This window comes from Siniperca chuatsi, linkage group LG13, assembly GCF_020085105.1.
Source record: "Siniperca chuatsi isolate FFG_IHB_CAS linkage group LG13, ASM2008510v1, whole genome shotgun sequence".
Lineage (NCBI taxonomy): Eukaryota > Metazoa > Chordata > Actinopteri > Centrarchiformes > Sinipercidae > Siniperca > Siniperca chuatsi.
Window position 1 is genome coordinate 12,472,390 of NC_058054.1, and position 18,246 is coordinate 12,490,635.

Sequence of the window (18,246 nt, forward strand, 5' to 3'; positions counted from 1 at the left end):
TTTTGAGGTTCTTGAAAATACCATCTGCTTCTGTATCTCTCTCTCTCTGTGTGTGTGTGTGTGTGTGTGTGTGTGTGTGTGTTTGTGTATGTGTGTACACATCTGCCTGATTGTGAGCTGATGGCACACTGTGTGTGTGTTGGCCATTTATCTATTTATCTGTGTGCGTCACTGTTACAAACATGAGTATACTATTGTTGTTTTGCCAACATTGCTCTGACCTGACTTTGTCCTTACCAACACAAAGATTTTCTTGGTACCTTATAACAAATCTTTCATCATATTTGTTATCAGTGTCACCTCTATCAGCAATCTTTCTTTGTCAGTAAATGTCAAACAAAAAGAAACTAAAATGGATTTTGTTGAATATCCCAAAAGCCTTTTCTACTTTTCCAGCATTTCAGATTTACAACATTACATTGTAAATGCACCGCACATACATACTGTATACCTAAAGCAGGCCTATTCAATTGGCGGCCCGCGGGCCACATCCGGCCCAGAAGCAACCTCAGAGTGGCCCAGCATACATAAATCTGATATATGACAAAATAAGTAAACTACATATATAGTGTCTGGAAGTAGCTAACGAGTGAGCCATCTCGCTTCCTTCTCATCTGTTGAGAGTTCCACATGCGCAGTGCCGATCGGGCAGGATGTTTACGGATGTAGCGACACCGCCAATCATATCTTTCACAAATCAACATGTTCTCATCTGAGTTATGACCATGCTTAGTAGCTTTTCAAAGCATCTGGCTATTGACGGTCACAAGTAGGGAAGTACTGAAAATATGTCAACCCCGAAACGTAAATTTGACAATGAAAACCGTCAGTTTAACCCTGCCTGGACTGGCAAGTATTTGTTTAATTTTAACCGCCATCTCCAAACGGCTGCTATTTTTAATTACATTCATTTGCATTTGTTTAAAATTTGTCATTACCAAAAAAGAAAAAAAGAAAAAAAGAAATCGGCCTATTTAAAACCTTTTAAATAGGCTGCTGAAAATGTCTGGCCCATCTACATTTCCTGGTTTAAAATCTGGCCCAATTGAATTTGTAATTGAATAGCAATGACCAAATGTAAATTAGAATACAAGAGGGGAGATTTTTTTTTGTTGGGAAATAACACCCAAATTTAAGTCAGAACAGGTATCATTATGCAGTTTTATTGAAAAAACTCATTACAGTCCCTAATTAGACTGTCTGGGTTTTTTTTTTTTGCCTCATCTTCTTAGTTGAATTCAATTAAGGCTTATGTTAAACAACAGTTTTGGCACTTTCAGTTGAGATAATTTGACACAATATACTTGTTGCGTCCAGAGGGAGGCAGTCACATCACTAAGGAACTGCATACTCATTTGAAGATTGCATTTTCAAAAGCAAAAACACTCCTATAAAGAAATTTCTTGTCAAAGTTTGAGCTAACTTTTAAAATTGAACAACCTCACTCAGATGTCTCCACGCTGCTGTCACCTACAGTGAGCCTGGCGATAGTGAGGGGCTGAATTGGGAATGGTTTTCACAGCATCATCAATTACCTTCAGCAATTTTAGGGGTTGTGATAACTTCTGAATGCTTATTAGCAGGAACCACAGGACAGATACATTTTAACAGCAGACATGACAGACGGGCAGCACTGGTGTATTTAACACAGACACAATGCACGACAAATGCTGGTGTTGTCTAGCAGATAGCATGATGCATCCAAACCATATGAGTAAAGCTTACTAACCCCTCGTCAGCATGAGTCAGTGTGAGGAAGACAGCCATGCACACATACATTTCATGAAGACAGTTTGCTTCCTCTGTCAAACAGGGTAACAGGAACAACTGATGAAGGCGGCTCCCTGACTTAGGATAATCAGCATTAGGCTGGCAGGTGGTTGTAGTCGAACACTGCCTAATTTTTTTGTCAGTAAGGTGTTGCTGACCTCATTCACACATACACGACAGCAGCACAACTCACACCTGACGAGCATCCAGCTTTCTCCAGTATTGCGAAGAAAGACAAAACCTCTGGTGTTATCTGCTTTGTGAAAGCACAAACATACCCGTGTTATCTGCATTAATCACAAGTGTTTGGTGAGAGCTTTGCATGACAAATCAATGTCTGCGACAGTGACTCACAAGGTGTAATGAGAACAAAAATGTTCATGACTTTTTCTAGGTATTACTGTCATGCTTTTAAATATAGCCTCATGTGAACATGTGAAAGTAAATTAACATATTGCAGGAAATTATTCACAGCTACCAGAAAAAGTCCTTGATTTAAGAGATGTCTGACCTCACTGGACAGAGTGAGAAACAGTGATTGGCATCAGCACACACCAGACACATGAGCTCCAAATTCTTAATTGACCCTGTACAAGATTCTGCCAGAGGCTTCAACCATACCAAATGACTCCTGATGCCATATTTTGGATTTGTTATTTTAGCTGGTAGCTTGCAAAAAATGCAAGTAGCTGTGCTCTTTTTTTGCAAAAGATGGGAAAATGTTGAGACTTCGTTCAAGTAAATTCAGGGAAGAAGAAACACAAATTCTCACAGAGCATTTAGATCTGGGCTATATGACCCAAAATCAAGTTAATTTTACATCTCAAAGGCTAAAAAAGTTTTAACTACAACCAGAGCTCCCTGATAAGATCATGTTTGAAATATGCTGAATTCAAGCATAGGCATTTAAAGACATAATATGTAACTTTTCTACATTAAAATGTCTAAAAACGACTAGACCTATGTTAAACCTCCTGAATGATTAATACTGAAGGAATCCTAACCGGGACAATGGTGGTGAAGACAACTCTCATGATCCCATGCTACTTTACGACGTCATCAAACTACATCTTTTGTTATTGTTTTGATGTGAGAGAACCCTAGAAAGAAAATACATACTGTGCGTTTAAGCTTGTTATGCTGCAAGTTGATTTGTTTTGAATGAAGATGAAGAAGACCGGATGTTGGGTACCGCCCATTAAAGCATTTGGAGAGAGCTTTAACCAAACATACCAAGATGAAAAAGATTAGGTTGGTCCATGACTACATTAATGTCCGTATAGTTTAACACAGAACATTTTGTTCTGGTTTAATAGTATTTGAATTATTTTGTTTGTAGTTTAAGATGCTAACCTCCAAAATAATTTAACTGCTTTCAGATATTCAGATAGAGTGAAACAGCAATGTTAAGTTACATGGCTTATTAGTGACTGTCAGCTAGTAGCTGGCTGTTATTAACTGTTATCAATACAGTGGCTTATAGCTTATTATATACAGTACATACAAAACATGTACAGTAAACACTATATAGTGTACTACAGTGTGTCGAGTGTCAGAATTCTGAGTGTATAAATTTATCCACTATATAGTGCACTAAAAAAGTACACAATGGAACAAAGTAGTATCCATGGCATGTACACTATTTTCTGCTAACAATCCCACAATCCAACGTTGTACGTCTCTACAGCTGTCAGTGATGACGCAAAATGATGATGATTAGTAAGTGTCCGAAATATGAATTTACTTTCTCACTACTGAGTTAACGATTGAGTGTCTATTATATAGGGAGTAATTTTGGACCCAGCCACTGATTGTATCGAAATATTTTTTTCACAATCTCTAAACAGACAATATCTAAAAAGCAGCAGCACATGAAATACTATAGATTAAAAAAAAAACAAAAAACACAAGTATGTTTTCGGTCATGTCTAGCTGAAAACACCCATTAAGTATTAGGGCAATTTTTTTTAAATCAAAAATGCCAAATATTTTTCAAATATAATTGTTAATTGCAGCCATTATTGATTAATTTGCATACTGTAGGGGTATTTCTGAAGCTGTCTGAAAAACCATTTCTAATTATGGTGCAAGTGTTCTTAGGTGAATAGTTATAGTTCTGTGTTTATTTAATTTACCACATTGTGATGACATTTCGTAACATCCAGGTATTCCCTGACTGATCATGCCACTGTGGCACCCATAGTAGGAAAAAAATAACTAAAATTAAAAATCTGTCACTATATCTTCAAGAAAAAAAGGGGGGGAATAAATTATCACTGTTAATTATAAGTATAGGCAGTCACAAGGGAGTTCCTCTGAACACTGATGTTTTCCTGGGTGTGACTATTCAGCTCTCTGTGGCACAATTAAAACTTGATGTGACACTCCCTTAAAACTTACAAACAGGTCTGTCAAACAGTGAATTCCCTTGAAAGATCTGAATTATAATTTGATATAATATATAATTTGAAGAAACACACACAGGAATGGTTGATATAGCTGAAATCTGAAATGAGGTGTATCTCCTCCAAATTAATGTACAACAGTATTTATTCCCAAATGCCACAATGAGAATAGCTTGCAGACATAATGTAAACAAACTGCAGTTTGGGTGCGATGTAAGCTAATCTGTGCATCTGTCCATGCAGGAGCACACACAGTGAAAATATGCAAACATGTGCTTTTGATTCCCCCACACCCAGTTGATTACACAGCAGCTGTGATTACACAATGACCTACCAATTTTTAAAAAGACATAAATTTACTAGACCCCTTTGACCCTCCCCTTTCTGCATCGACACAGAATTACTGTCTGCAACTGAATAAGTCAGGAGAATCATACACAGAGACAGAAGGGCTACAGACGGCAAGGAAAGTTTATGATAATTTTGCTTGCAGAAGTGGTATTCAGCGTGGGTGTGGAGCTTTTTAAAATTCAGCTGCACTAGCGACGAGCATACGTCACCATTGCTCCACTGCAGAGAAAATGATAGGTTCGAGGACGTCTGTGGGAGGTTGTGAAAAAATTCCAGACGCTTCTCTCTCTAAAATTCAGGTTTTGAGAGAGAGCTTGTGTATTTGTATAGCGTGTGTGAGAGAAAGACGGAGACGGAGAATGCATGAGATTGAATGGGAGAGAGACAGTGACAGATTGTGTACTAATTGCATAACCTAAGCTGTATAAGCAGCATGAAGCCCCCTTATTAAAATGTTTGACATCCAAGACGCTCACTGCTAATTTTCCTGTTTTCTCTGACAGGAAATAATACTAAAAATAAAGTGCCACAGATCAGTGTTTGTGTGCTGTGTGTTTTTGTACATGCATGGGTGGACGAATAGGTGGGAGTCTTGACTCTTTGACTACTGATTCTTGCAACCATTACAACCACCCTGCCAGCAAATATATTTAAGGTGCAGAAAACTGTAGGTCAAGTTTGCAGACTTTAGTCTCTCTAGTAGAGAGAATGGAACAACTGAACACAGAAAAGGTCAGTGTGAATTTCAATAACTGGGAATGGGCAGGGAAACACGGAGGCATATACTGGTTTGTAGAAGATGACAAAATGACCAGTGAGAGAACGTAGGAGGAAGCTTTTTTACAGGCAGCTTTGTGTGGGCTGGTGGCTCCCAGTCCTCCTCCTCCTCTACACATTAGTTTGCAAACCCCCGCTTACTTCTGGTGTCATCTTTTAAAACTTGCCTTCAAATTCACTTTTATGCAATAGCTTTATTGTGGTATTGCATTCTGTAATCTTTATTATAATGTAGGAGTAGTAGGAATAGTATTTTTGGTATTATTACATATGAGCACAGAGAAACATCCTGAAAGATCAACATCAGGGAGGACAGATGAGATATGCTTGATTTTAATGAATTCACTGAAAATAATGATCAATGATAATGATGTGTTGACATCTCTGTGAAGCACCAGACTACTGTTAGCAATTTAAACTGAGAGAAGTCCCTTTAATCAGGCTTCTGTATCAACCAGGCTTCTGTATCATTTAGGAGAAGAGCTTTGAGTATTGAAAGAACTAGTTTCAGCTTCGCATACGTCACTATCTTGGCTCACCAATACCCATTCCCTTCAAGTGATTGTGCTACGTGGATCGTCTTCTTCCTCCAATTTCCTTCTTCTGATAGCAACATGTAACCTGTCATGCACCATCTGGTGTTCAACTGCATTCTTGTATCTCACCGCCATCCTGTTGTAACAATCCTGCAGTTAAAGTAAATGGAACTGCCAATCACAACATCAGTCAACCTCAAACAGACGTCATCTTGCTACGACACGGTAAATTTACTCCAACTATTAAGCTAACTTTACTTTGGTTGTGATTTTTATATACCCATGCTACTCTTCATTAGGTAGTAATGATGATTTTGAGATGCAAGTCATAACATAAGCCATTATCATTGGCCCTTTATGTGGTTTACGTGCAAAACCATAAATCTGCTGTATTTCTTTCGGCTGTATTTCTATAGAAGAAGCAATAAATCTAAAGTATATTGTCTAATTCTGTTCAGTCTCCTTTCAAGGTTTTTCTTTCCGTGCTGTTCCAAAAAGAGGGACAAGAATAGCGACACATTTGGGCACAAGCTCCCATGTAATTTCCCACGCCTTTTGTCTCCGTTCCTGTGCCGCCCATGCATGCTGAGACAATAAGCTGGGAGCTTCGTTATGAAGCTGACAACACCATTTTACAAAGAAGTCAGGAGGAATACCATCATTCCTACCAATGCCCCCCACCAGTGCTAATAACATGTAAACCTATGGAGCAGCTGCTGACTGATCTAACACAGGAGTATTTAATTGTTTCAGTTCATGAACCTCAGAGTTTTTATTTTATAAACCTGTGTGAAAAGATTCAGTGTTCCTCCCTTGATACACTGCCATTTGCGTACTGCAAACAGTTATGCAATCAGTTTTCAACAGATAATGGCTCCAGGATAGGATAGTGATGCATCATCGATTCTGTATTCAATGTGGGATTAATTGTTGTTATGTTCATTTAACTAGCATATCTGTGACTGATGAAAATCTCAAATCCTCAGCCTGTGAAATAGCTCTGGGAGATTTAGTTCCACAGGTGACTGACAATTAAGCCACGCTCCACCAGTTCAAGTTAAATGGCGCTTAGTAGGACGGGCACCGTGGTAACTTGGTTACTAACAATTAGTATGGTGCATAGAGAGTGAAGGGCACAAAACGGAAGACAGTGAGGTAAACATATACAAATCTTTGCAAAAATTAATCTATTTACTTTCATCTATATCTCAACATCAAAAACACCAAATTGACAGATATAGAATCCTTCCCTGTAGCTTGTACAGGCCTGAAATCTCCCAGAGATTGTGGGGCTTTAGCGTGATACTGAATAACTTTAAATTAATTAATAGTAAACATTGTGAACCTCTATCAGAAATGACATGCCATCAGTATTCTGGATGAGAACATGTCCTCAGTCAGACAGCAGAGACTTAGTTCCAGCTCAGTTGCCGTCTATAGTGGCTTAATGAAGGAGATGTCAAGGCTGGAGAGGCCAGCGCAAACATCTGTATCCTAATTGGTGAAGTTTCATGACAGCTCTATTTGTCAAAGTAAATATGGAGCAGTTACACTACATGCTCCTCATGACATTTTTAGGTGCCCTTAACATAATGACATATCATCCTGTCCCTGCCAGGTACATCTGAGGAGGAAACATTTCATCATGCTCATCGCTTCAGTCCAGTACTATGTGGGCATGAGCGTAGCAGGTCGAGGTGAGCCAGAAAACCTGAATGTGATTAAACCGGACGTGGAGACACTGAGTGATGGTGCCCAACCAGTATTTCCTGCAATTTGGCTTTCGAGAAATGAGGCCTGCTGGAGGGCTTTTGTTATAATGTCAACCAAGTCTGAAAATGGCAGCTCTGAAATGGACTAGATGGGATATTAAGAAACAAAACACAACAGCTTAACATACTCACAAACATAACTCGGCATGGTAATTTTTCCTTTTTGGCATCTTTAACGTTAAATGTGAGAATATCAAAACTGCTGATCAGAAGATCTGATTCTCTGCAGGGCACCACAGTGTGCTGAATACACAGTTTCTGTGACTCCATCTGATATTTTATCACAGAGTCTTTGTCAGGTTTTGACACTGACAACTGAAAGATGTAAAAACAAACTATTGGCTATCAAATCCTCCCTCAAAAAACTGCACCTTTATAATCACACAAAAATCAAAAGTAGACAAAAACTGTATAGACCCATTTTTGTTGGTTTGAGAAAACATGAGGGGCAAAAAGCCTGTGTGAGATATCATGTGAAGAGATAAGTGCTATGTTTTCAACCTGAAGGGGAAAAAGGGAAAAAATTAAATGTTCTTGGAATTTATATTAACTGATATCCATCTAAACTCTCTCTCCCTTTCTTGAGAATTCAAGAGATCAACTCAACTTGTTCAGACTTACATCCAGCCTGGAGATTGAATTCTTCCAAATGCTGACAAGCCATCTTTATTAGGCAAGGGGGAGTTCTCCCTTCGGGAAGTGTCAGAATCTAGTCAATTTAACGGAGGCACATATCTGCTATACCAAAGAGATTTATTTAATAACTACTGCAGCTCTGTGGAGAGTGTCCAAGCAGGCAGCTGCCACACAAGTACAGTTAAGACCTTGAAGCAAACATCCATGGGAATGATGCAGTCATCATCTCTGCACTTTTTATGATGAAATGTCATATTTCTGTGCATCACAGAGGCAGAAAAATGCTGATGTCAGGCTTAGGCTGCACTAATGTCAGTAACTGAGCCATATGCCTAACATTTCAGCACCTTTCCACCTGAAACAAATCATTGGCAGCAAAGAAAATTACATCTAAATTGCAATAAATGGGCATTTAATGAGCAAGAGCAAAATTTGCTGCCCCGGTTTATATATTTAATTTACCAGAAGCCTCTTGAATGCACTTTATAGCAAGTATCTTGTATGCAGAGCATGTACAATGTACATTATTATTCAGCATTACTGCCTCATTGAGATCTGAAGTGTCATAACCTCCTACACCTCCAATCCGTGCTAACTTTTCAGCAATTGATTTTTTCCCCTGCCACTGAGGTTGATTGTGTTTCATTGTGATGCACAAAAACGTGCACACACACACACACACACAAACTATCTTCCCTTGTGTAATCCAAAGTCGTGAAATAAGCTGCCTAATGAGCTGAGAATTTCAGTTTGGGCTACTGGAAAACAATCCTTGGCAGCAGAAATTACACAAGAACGTGATCTTCTCCAGGTTCTCCTACTCCTCCTTCTCCTCCTCCTCCTCCTCCTCCCCCCTCCTGCGTCTCTTCATCTTTAACTCGATCCTATCCGCCCACAACCCTCCACCCTCCCCGTGCTTGTTGAACACTGCATCAGCAGCATCCCCATGAGAAGGGAGACCTGTTCTTTAACTATGCACCGGCTTCATCTGCACCCACACCTTCTGGGAAGATGCAATTCTATAATTTGATTCTCCGTTACATAATCCTGCATGATAAATAACTGCAGACACTCCAAGATTAATGAAATTCAGGGAACCCCCCCCCCCATTGCCTGATCTACAGTACTGGGAGAAGATGACGGTTCTGCTATTTTTACTCAGGCATCTCCATAGGTACTATAGTATCTGAGGTCACATGCTAGCCCACCCCGATCAGAGAAGCACACTACTGCAGTGGACTATTTCTGGGCTGGAAGAGACAGGTGTGAGCGCTTGTGGAGGGAGAAACCTGCTGAAAGGTGTTATAGCACTCCGCTACTTCAGTGCTGAAGGTGGAAAGATACCGCATGGTGTAAAAAATAACTAGGATCTCAACCCTCCCCCTGTTTTACCTCGAGTGTGACGGAGGCAGCTTAAATAGTTGAGTCAAGGTCAGTGTTTGGGGATCAAAAGGTAAAGGCTCGGGTAGCTTGCTGTTATTTTTGACCAATAGGCCCTTTGTCTGTATTGAGTCTGAACCGGCTGCATGGCTGCTGCTGCTGCATGCCAATGAGATCAGAACAGCAGCAGTGTCAGTTTTGCATAGTGACAGCGGCAGGATGGCCGATATTATGACGACATCAGTCTCCCTCCTCATAACACAAGCCTCGTCTATCTAGTGAAACACAGGACTGGTAAATTCAGAGGGCTGAAAAAGAACTTTAACAATGACCAGATATTAGTCAGTATCCGAGTAGACTTTTTACGATAATGGATATCAAAAATGGCATCTTTTAATGTATTTTGCTGAGCAAGAAATGTACCCAATACCTCAGCTATTCATTGCCTGAATGCCAACTAAGTCCTGAACACAAGAAGTGTGTAGCTTGTCAAGCAGAAAACGTTTTTATAAACATTTTAGGGCAGTGGTTCCCAACCTTTTTGGCTAATGAACCCTTAAAAAGAAGCAGTGTCTACTTTGTTGTGGCCAGTTAAACTAAAGAATGCTTTCTTAACTTTTAGAGGTCTGGGGAGTTACAATGATCCAGTAATTCCAACACAAAAAAAGCAAAGAGTAGAAGAAAGTCTGAGTTTTTTTCTATTCCTTCCTATCTTTTTGATCATCTCCAGACCCCTCAGATGTATCCTGACGTTCCCAGGTTGGGAACCACTGTTTTAATGGCATGAAGCTGACTCTCTGCTGTGACCAAATAAGGATCAAGTGTAAATTGCAATGATATATAAAAAAAGACTTGGTAAATCCCTGTCCAAGGCATGGTCAAAATAAAAAGTATGCAGTCTTGGGTGTTGGGACATTTTGGGAAATGATGCAACAGGAAACACACATAATGAAAACTGAATGGACTCCATTCCATCCAATTATTATAAGCAATGGCAAAACTGGTTTTCCCCAGGACTGTGTAACAAACAAGTCCATGTCCTTTGATGTTATTCCTTTGTGTTGGTATGCAGTCAGGAACGCTGTAGACTACCTAATGCACTGGGTATCATTGAACATGATCAAACAGATAATTTAAGTCCCTGAAAGCTATTAAAAGTGCTGAAGTTGGAATTGAAAACAAGCTGAAACAGGTATTGTCTAAACAATTACTGCTAAGTAAAAATGAGAAGAATGATACCATCTGTCTATTGGATGATTTCATTCTGACAGCAGCATATTTCATTATCAGCTAACCACCACCTGAACATCGACACGCACGTATCCAAATGATTTCACTGCTTTAATCTTGTACTGACGTCAAGTGATAATCTCTCACCTAATGTGTGCTGGAAGACAAAGCCTGTCAAAGTTACTGTCAAAATGAGTGATTATTTTAAGGCTCATGTTCACCTGATATATTACAGCAGAGAGGTGATCAGATAAAAGCAAAATTGATTTTATTCTAATGCATAAATTAAAGGAGTGATGAGCTTGTGGGCTCAAAGTTCTCAAACTGGCGGATATGAATTCACTCCTGATTGAAGATGCTGAAGACAGTGAGTCTGTCAGTAACGGAAATGCTCTTTTACAGTCCAAGTTATTCGATTCAAGATTTTGAGAAAGGTATAAAACTATATTGTGAGGATTTATCATAAATTAAAACCCAGCAGGACAATCGTGCGAGACAGGCAACAACATAGAAAATATTTAGGAGAAACAAGTGATTGTATTTCGATGGCAATTTCCTGCTACTCAAATGGCAAATTAACTTCCAGTGTAAACTGTGTAAGGAGGTAAATACATGTTTGCTTGGGAAATACTTGACAGATAAGCAGCTGCTCTCGGGATTCAGTCTGATTTGCGCTGGCTTTCACTTTCTCAGTGCTAAGTAGACTTTGCTTTGAAAGCACACACTGAAAGTCATGACACATGCACAACTGGTATGAACACCGAGGCCATAGTTGCTAAGATCCTGTGGGGCACTGATCATGAATAAACTCTCTTGACTCTTCTAATGTCTGTTCTAATAATAAAAATATGTGGGAGAAGGATTGCTAATTATCCTCTTCACATGTAAATAGCTGCTCAGTCTGCTGTAATTCTGTTGTTGTCTCCATATCTCCTAATGGTCCAGCAATGACTCATGCTGCAATAGATCTAAGGCCTAGAGAAACATGTATCCATCTATCAAGGTATTCATAAGGCAAAGCTTACCCACACACAAGTAATGCCACAAGGCGCCTTGATAAAGTCAGAAATTCCTGTTTATATTATGGCTTATTAACAGAGGAATCCGCCACATATTACAAAGCTGATATGGCTAACGTAAAGACCATCAGAGGTGCAACTTGAATGTTTAGATTTGGTTGCATCTACTGTTGCTTTAATTGATATGGGTCCTCTGTTATTGTGCTTTCCCACTTCTCAATGTGCATCTGTGTCATCAAACACACCATAGCTTGAGGCAGTCAAACATCTTTTAAAGACTTCTCTAGTGATCATGAATTTATCTTCCCAGAAAATGTGACTGAAATAACACCACCGCAGAGAAAAACTCAGGACCTTCAATGTAAGAAAAGGACATTTAAATAAAACATTTAAAACACAATTATACAGGTCACTTGGAGAAAGTGCCTTAACTGTCCCAGTCCACTCAACCAAAGACACAAAATAAATGAGAAATAAAGTCACACAAGTGATAAGGACAGAGTACAAATAGCTAATCCAACTTTAGCCAACAACGGAGCACTGCCTTGACACAATAAACGGAAGAGATCCATCTAAATCCCAACATAAGCTCTGCCCACGTAATGCGTAGAGATGGGCATAACACAACAGACACCCTCTATTTCTGCCGGTGCTCATGGGTAATAACATTTGTTGCAGTGACTCTGTTGTAGTCTCACGTCAATGTGATGCGGTGTACCCTACTTTGTTCCTCTGTCAGCTGAAATGCATAAACAAGAGTTTCACATCAGAGGTCAAAAAGAAAACTCTCCTGGTGAGTATGTGGTGGCAGAGCGTAACCACAGGGAGTCACTGTTGCTGTATGAAAATGCTAAATACATTTAGGCAGACAATCCTAAAAATATTTGCAGCTATAGGCCTCTTTTGCTGCTTGCACTGAAAGGAAATGTAGAAAATCTCAAAGATTAACAGATAATACAGGATTTTTTTACATGCATATTTCCAGGGTAACCATCTAAAGACATTGCTTGCTCACTTTTTCTAAAATCCTGTTAAACGACATAGAAGATATTTAAGATTTTCCAAATTCAGTTTAAGCTTTATGTGCAGATATTTCAACTTCCAGTATACAAAAGCATCTTAAATGTTATAGCCATAGCCACACAAGAGTAATAGTAAAATCTGCCAGCTTGTGCTCACTGTGGACAATCCACCACCAGCGTGCACTGAGAGGTTGGAAGACGGATATTACATAAGAAGCTCATCAGTGGGGTAGTGGCCCACGCACTCCGCATCCTCAGAGGAATCTCTCACTGTTGGTCGGCCTCTCACTCAAAGTAAGAACAAAATGGCTGAGGTGGCTGGCTGAGGGGGAAAAAATGCAGCAGAGAGGCTGCAAATTTATGTGAATAATTAGCCAATAAAGAAAAGCTACTCAATGCAAATGAACTGGGTGGCTATATGATTCGGGAGAAATGGCAGCCGATGTCCCCATACACTGAACATATTTTAAAGCAAGATTAAAATTCTACAGGGAGGGAATGCTAATTAGGCTCTTACAGCAAAACAAACATTATTTATGCATTGCATTAATACATGTACCTATGGAAATTGCTGTTTCTATATTTACCCACTACCTTTTATAGGCTTCTATAGTTAAGAGTGTCATTTCGCTACACAAACTGTAAACAGACAGCAGAGTATGTTCTGTGGGGTCTTCACTGTGGTTAGAGTGAGTACGAATGTAAAAACCACATGATCCTTAACCTTTAAAACAAGACCACATTTTTTTTTTATATACAGCAGTTATCATAGGACCTATTGGCGAGTGTCAGTGAGAGAAAGGGGACTGTTATAAGCCTAGACATTATTTTGCAGATCATTTCAAGAGCAATATACATAAGCAAGGCTGCAACAAATTATTATTTTCAATATTAATTAATCTGCCAATTACTTTCTCAAACGATCGATTAATCATTTGGTCTATAAAATGTCAGAAAATAGTCAAAAATGTCAATTTCCTATAGCCCAAGTTAATGTCTTCAATTTAATTGTTTGGTCCGACTGGAAGCCCAAAATCCAAAAGATATTTCAGTTTAGAGCTACTGCAACTATTTTGATGATCGATTTGTTGTTTGTCAATTTTCAAGCAAAGATCCCAAACATTCACTGTTTACAGTTTCTGTGCTGTTTTGATGCTTTTCTTTGTCATATCTGAATATTTTGGGATGCTGGTTGAATAAAACAATGCAATTTTAATACTTCACCTTGGGCTACTGGAACTTATAAAGGGATTTTTTCATTTTATAGACGAAACAATTAAATGAGAAAATAATGGTTAGTTGCAGCCCTACAGTAAACTACATATCTTTGGGGTTTGGACAGTTGGTCAGACAAAAAAGCAAGTTAAAGAGGTCACTTTGGGCTCTAGGAGATGTTTCACCATTTTTTTATGTTTTATTGGCCCATTGATAATAGGCAGATTAATCGATAATAAAAGTACTCATTAGTTGCTAACAGAGACAAAGAAAAGCACCAAATCCTTACATTTCAGAAGCTGGAACTAGAAAATTGTTATAAAAATAGCTGCAGATTCATTTTTTGTGGATCGACTAATTTATTTATCAATCAACTGCCTCAGCACTAACTGTAAGGCAGTTACAACTCTCAGCTCAAGACAAACAAGCCTGATGTGAAAAGCCTGATGCAGCATATGACCTTCTACACATTACATCCACAAAAGACAGTAATCTAAAAATCAATAGCAGCTGAAGAAAGGACAAATCCTCTTCCACCAGGTGTTCCCCGATTGTGATGTTTTCACAAACCGCTGCCGGCTTCCAGCTGCGGCACGGCACAAAGGCAGGGGTGTGTGTACTCCCAACATGTCACGTTGTCGTGACCCTCCCCATTTCCCACCAGATGGACGAGGGTCAACAACGCTGTCAGATCATCAGCATTAAGCCCCCGTGCGGTGTGTGCTGCGTGCCAATCGCCTGCCTCCGCTCTCACCGGCCCACAAACCCCTGTTGACTCCACGCCCACTTGCCTATCCATTTCACAGGCAACCAGTTGCCTAGGCAACCTCAAAGCCCTCGTGTCTGTTTAAGTGTCAAGATAAATTGTATTTTACATTTCACTTGCACAACAGTTAATTTTTCATTCATCCATTCATTCATGAATGTATTTCCCCATCTACCTGTCTCTTTCTGTGAGCAAACCTGATGCTAAAATTTCAACTCTACGGTTTCCAAACAAAATTGTAACCCGACATTGAAAATTAGGGAAATGGACTCAGACACTGTTTTCTATCAGTCTTACAGATGACAAGAACTAATAAAACTGCCACAGTCTTCTATCTTCACAAAGTAGGCCATGAGCAGTGAAAAAACAGATAGAGATCATCTTCAAATAGCTCCGATAGATGAGTATTTTGAATTCCAATTACTGTGTGCTATTTCCACCAAAGCGATTTATATATGTGTAGAAATGAAGCTTAAACAGCCAAAGTCATGATCAAAATCAATTATCAAACAAAAACAACTAGTAAACATGAGATCAGAAAATGACATAATTTCAGTTACATAATAGTAGCAGGAGTTTAGGAGGCTGTCCTGTTGTGCAACTTACCTGTTAAGTAACAAATACACTGAAATAAAGTGCCCATGGTAGATTTGAACACTTTTGCATAAACCCACACATTTTGATAAGTGAGGCTATGTGGCTAGCGTTATCCAAAGTGACAAAGTTGCTAGTATTTGATAAGAAATGACCTTCAAACACATCAATTCTAAAAATGAAATTAAGATAATGCTCTAACAGCTCATTTTAGAAGTACTTCATGGAACCATTCACACATTAATCCAGTCTACAGTGATATTTTTTTTGCAGTCACCCATCACCCAGCAAGCCATGGCAGCCTCGACTCCACGCCCAGTTTGACTGCTGCGCAGCCATCCGACTAACCAACACCATTTCCTCCTCTCAGAAAATAACATGGGTCAGGAAATTGGAAAAATGTCTATCTGCTGTTTGGTTTTGTGTCAGAGAGAGAAGAAAAAAACAAAAACAAAAGAGAGAGACAGTAACATTCAGTTCAGCCCAGCTGCTGTTGCATTCATCAATGCCAACGCTCTGTCAAGGGGGGCGTGACACACACAGGCAAACTCACTATGAAGCACATGCACACACAGCCACAAACACACACACACACACACACACACACACACACACACACACACACACACGGCTGGAGGCTGATGCTGTGCTCATCAGTGTCACTGTTGCCGAGCCCTTCGCTGCACAAATCACAGCAGGAGTGCAGACGATGAAGGAAAAGGATGCTTACATAAAGGCAAACACCCCCTGGCATGAACACAGACGAAATATAGAGCATGATAGAAAAGAAATCATTAGTAGCTATACAAAATCAGCGTCAATGGAAGACTTTCATTTCCAATTAAAGAAGTCTCGCAATCATCCTTTTCTGAAAGTAGGAGTCTTACACACAAACACCACAAAATGGTGGTGAAACAAAACTATAAGCTCAACAACTGCACATCCACAACCTTAAAGACAAACAAGCACCTTTATCAACACAGGCTTGGTGTTTCCATGGGTGTTGTATTTCTTTATTCCTCATTTCTAGTCTACATTCAACAGAGCAATGCTGTCATGCTCTGTACAGCCGCCCACGTTCACCCTCGCAGAGTGAGAGAGAGAGAGAGAGAGAGAGAGAGAGAGAGAGAGAGAGAGAGAGAGAGAGAGAGAGAGAGAGAGAGTGAGTGTGTGTGTGTGGGAGGGAGGTAGAAGAGAAAACCTTGCTTTCACAGTGAGAGACCAACGATACATTATGGGAGGACAAACCATATTGCTCCATGCTGTTTTTCTTACAAACCACTACATGACCAAACAATACACACACATATTGAACAAATCCAAGGCAGCATGCCAGGCCTTGATTACTGTAGCCCTGGTTGCACGGCTGAAAAGAGCCGAAAGGAAATATGTACTATCTAAATCCATACACCAATAGGTTATGTTTATGTTCTTTATATAAAATGGGAACATGTTTACCCTTCCTAAACTTCAGCAATTTCCTGGTAAATTAATTTAAAATTCAGGTACTGTTTATACCTCAGGTCAGAGCAGAGAAAACAGATTTTATAGGGGAAAATAACTCCTGCTTCTATGTTTTTCTAACACGTGAAAAAATAAAATACTGGATACTTTTCTGAAAAGATTCAAATCCTGAACACTTCAGCATAATTACAAAAACTGTGTCTCTGAAACATGGCTTTCATGATTAAGGAGCAGGAAAAAAGGAAACAAAGTGATGTCATGTTATGTAAGACCAACAATTTCAATGTCAGTATTTCTAAAATCCTTGCTACAGAACCTAACTTTAGACGATGCTTACAACAAAATTCTACCAGTCTTAATGACATGGGAATCATGTTGGACTTGACTGATCTGTGTTAACATCTGAAGATCCCTCATGACCGTGACCCATATTACTGCAGGTGGAGGGAATCCATCAGAGGCAGTTCATCAGTGAGGATGAGCTCCTCTCCTGGGATGAGACTCATGGCTCATATTCAAGGCCGCTCGTTTGTGAGTGCACACAAACATTGGCACCCCCCATTCTCCAAACGGTCGATTAAAACTTCCTGTCCTCGTCTCTTCTCCGTGCAGACCACTGAGCTGACAGGATATGAAAGGTGAAAGCGAAGCAGTGGCCACCAATTTATTACAACTAGTTTGACTGGTAGTTTTGAAGGAAAAGAGGTGCGGAAAAGGAGATAATCAGATGTTTTGGCACCAGCAGCCCACTGAGTGAACTAAAATGATTTCTCCATGCAGCCTGAATTCCATCTGGCTTACCAACCACACTGTCAGAGACAAAATGTTCTTTACTGTGGCTTGCTATAAGTATTAAACCTGGGTAATCATGGAGAGGGGATTACTTTACTCTCCATCTCTGCTCACTTCACAAATTAGCCAACCTGTACTGAATCAAATGACAAGAGGGTCAAAGCTGACAGTATTTGATGCACTCTCCATTATCCGCAGCAAGAATAGCGTTATTAATAAAAGTGTGTAGCACATGGCAGCCAAAATAAAAGTACACCACACAGTATGAACACATGCTCAGTGCATCTTGGGGCTCCTTATTTTTGCAGCCAGGTATTAGGTAGCTAGCACTCTCATTACTTGGAGAAATATATCTCTCCGCAGTTCAGTGCTCTCCGGGGGAATAAAGCTTACAAAAAGACTACGCACCTCTGCCTCAAACTTGACCTTAACTGCTTTATTTAGGTGGTTACTGCAAAGACGGGAGGAGGACAGAAAAGCCCTTTTATATTATTAAATTAAACCCACACACAGAAAA

At 39.6% G+C, this 18,246-nt stretch overlaps 1 protein-coding gene across 1 annotated transcript in view; it reads right to left on the minus strand.

Annotated features, from left to right (window-relative positions):
- Positions 1 to 18,246, minus strand: part of agap3 (ArfGAP with GTPase domain, ankyrin repeat and PH domain 3) — a 115,546-nt gene that overhangs the window by 73,781 nt on the left and 23,519 nt on the right. The gene's annotated exons all lie outside the window — the stretch shown is intronic.